Below are 3,427 nucleotides of genomic sequence, written 5' to 3'. Positions count from 1 at the left end.
ACTTGCCCCAGTTCCACATGACTCGGGCTTCAAATAATCTCAAACTGTTCTTATTTCCCTTAAATGCTTTGATCACCTCTCCAGGGTTTTATGATTAACTTTAAAGACCAGGCCCAAACTGTGTGCACATGTCATGTCACTAGAATCGGCATTGAACGAAAATGACAAAAGGACTAAATAAAAAGATGACTGGAAATAATAAAAGACCGGCTTTTGTATTAGACTTCCGGCGAAATGGTTAGAAAAACAAACAAAACAACCAGAATAAAATCTTAACACAACATCAACGAGACTTAAACAAACTGATACGACAAAAATGGAAAGATAAGAAGGTTTGACACAAGACAATATTCGGATTACAACCCTAAGAATAATCCGGATAACAGAAATGACAACAAAATAAACCACCAACAGCTTCTCTCTTGCTAACCAAGGAACGGAGCGTCCTCCCATTTTATCAAAATTGGCATCTTAGCCACTAAGCTTTGCATTAGTATTGCCAAGACCATTATCAGCTTCCATATCATCAACCTCCGTCAACAAGTTCTCGATAGGGTTCGAGTGCTCCATGTTACTGTTATCGATCACAATCCGCCCTTCTTGGATCATTTTCTCTACTTCCCTTTTCAAATTACGACAACTCTCAATGTTGTGCCCTATGACATTGGAGTGGTACGCGCATTGCGCTGCCGGATCAAAGTTTCTTGCATGTGGATCTGGAGTATATGCGGGGAGCGGCTCAATCAAGCCAGCATGCTTTAGCCTTTCAAACAGACTTGCATAAGATACTCCGATAGGGGTGAGAGCCTTTCCTCGTTTCAGCAACCTTTCGTTCCTAAATGCTTGATTGGGCCGGAAACCTGATCCAGGGGGCTTCCGGTAGGCTTGTGAGGGTGGATAGGCCTTCTGTGGAGCTGGGTATTTGGAAAGTGAAGCCCGTCTTTGGGAATCTCGTGGAGAGAAGTAGCATTGGGGAGGGGAGTAGCGTGGACGAGTGATGGAGCTACTCGGGTAGCTAGGAAAGCTGTCATAAGTAGGTTGGGCTGGAGAGTATGGGGGATGGGTAATGCCAGAGTTTGAAAAGCTTGGCGGTGGTGGGGGTGGTGCTTTCCCAGTTATCCATGCCTGATACATGTCTGTCACATGTTGTCTCAGCATTTTCACTTCTTCTACCAACCCGTTGTTCTGTTCGACCAATTGTTGTCGGTCATCAGTACCGACCCACCATGTTCTGAGGTTCTGTGTCATTTGCTTTGCAGGGAGGAGTTACCACAACCAACCACTTTTCTTATATGAACACAGCAAAGGGAAGCCATCACGTTAGTGTCAGGGCATTTGACAGATAATCATATATTAGAGATGCAATGCACCTAAGCAGTTAAACCGTTCTATCAGAGATGCGATGCACTTGTGCTTTCCTTTATTTTTCTTTCTTCCCTTTTTTTTTCTTTTTCAGTGGTGGTCGAATCTTATGGAGATTGCCTACGTATCATGATCCCGCATGAATCAGACCTTGCGTAGTTCGGACCAATAAAAGATAAGCAATACTAATTATTTTTTTTCAATTTTCATATTGGGTTTCAAAGGTTTAAAAATGACCTACAAACTTGAAAATCAAACAACCCACATATTTTAATCAAAAGATTTATACTCTCAAAACAAAAAGGCCAGCTTCCTTTCCCCGTTTGACAAATGCAACCAAACGGCTATTTTTGCAAAATGTGGCCCCTTCCAAATCTCACATGAATTTTGAGGCCGGGGAGGATTATTTTGACATTTTACAAACTTGTCCGTTCTTTTACGAAAATAGCCTTTCGACAACTGAAAGATACTCTAAGGCTATTTAGGCAAGAACGGTTTAAGACGCAGCCGAAGCTGGCTCGACTTATTTTGACTAAAACGGTATTCACCTGACCGTTGACTCTTTGTTTTTTTTCAAATTACAATAAAAACCGGGTGTTGCAAACACGGCCCTTCTACGCCTTGGGGACAAAGATTTTTTAAGGCTGTGCGGGTCAACTGGACCAAAATCCTAAACATGACCCAAAAGGTGGATGTTTATGCCAAGTCAGCCTTTCCGGCGTCCCTTTCGGGAACATTCGGCTATTTTTGACAAAAACAGCATCACCCGACTTCTTTATGACAAAATTAAAATTTGACATTTTTTTTTTGTTGCTATTTTTAGCAAAAGGGGGGGTTGGACACCACCTGACCTATTTATGACAAAAATTAAAATTTTGATACGTTTTTTATTTATTTATTAGTTTTTGGCTATTTTAGCAAAAAGGGGGGGTTGGACCCGATGAGGGTTGCCTACGTATCTCACATCCGGTGAGAATCAAACCCGCGTAGTTCGGGCAGGTCGTGAATAAAGTAAATAAACTAATTTTAAATTTTTTTTTTGAATTTGTAAAAGAACTGCTTTAAAAGAAGAAATGAAGTATATATATATTTTTTCTTTTTGGATTTTTGATTGATTTTCTTTTTGAAAGAAAGACTTCTAAGAATTCTTTTTCTTTTGATTTGAATTTTGAGAATTTCAAAAGTAAAAGGAAGATATATTTTTTTTCTTATTCTAAGAAGAAAGAAAATATTTATTTATTTATTTTGGAATTTTACCTTTAATAAAAGAAACGCTTTCTAAAAAAAATATTTTTTTGAATTTTGAATTTTCTTTTCAATTTTTAAAGAAGAAGGAAAATATTTTCGAATTTGTTTTATTTTATTATATATATATATATATATATATATATATATATATGTTTTTTTAATAATTAAAAAGACTTTCTAAAGAAGTCAATAACGGAAAAAAAAAATTTGGATTTTTTTTTTGTTTTGAAAATTGAGAGTCTAAAAAAAACTTTTCTAGACTTTTGGCACGACAAATATTTTTGCAACAAATAAAGATATATATACATTTTTTGGAAATAAAGAACAACTTTTTTGGATTTTTATATATATACATATTTGCAACAAATAATAAAACCACTTTCGACGCGACTCTTTTTATTTTATTAGTTATTTTTATTTTGGTATCTAAACAAATAAATAAATAAAAACTCATTTTAAAACAAGACTTTTTTTTTCATTTTCTCAAAATTTCGGCAGAGTTTTAACAGTTATTTGGGCATTGGTTTTTTTTTTTTTTTTCAAAAATAAACAATCAATTCCCTAACCGCTATTTTTTTTCAATTTTAAAATATTATTCCTGATATTCAAAAGTCAATCAGCACACAAGTACGAATCAAATAAATGCGCAAGTAGGAGCAAGTAAGATGCATCAGGATGGTCATCATTTTTTTTTGGTACACCTGTCCTAGACAGACCCAACCCCTGTGTTGAGTCTCCAAAGTCAAATGCACGTGATGCAAACAATCGCTCCTACTAGGGATCCGGCATGAAGCTGAGTTATTCTAAGTGAAAAAAC

This window comes from Nicotiana sylvestris, chromosome 6 (assembly GCF_000393655.2).
Source record: "Nicotiana sylvestris chromosome 6, ASM39365v2, whole genome shotgun sequence".
NCBI classification, from domain to species: domain Eukaryota; kingdom Viridiplantae; phylum Streptophyta; class Magnoliopsida; order Solanales; family Solanaceae; genus Nicotiana; species Nicotiana sylvestris.
Note: the sequence above shows the minus strand (reverse complement) of the source record.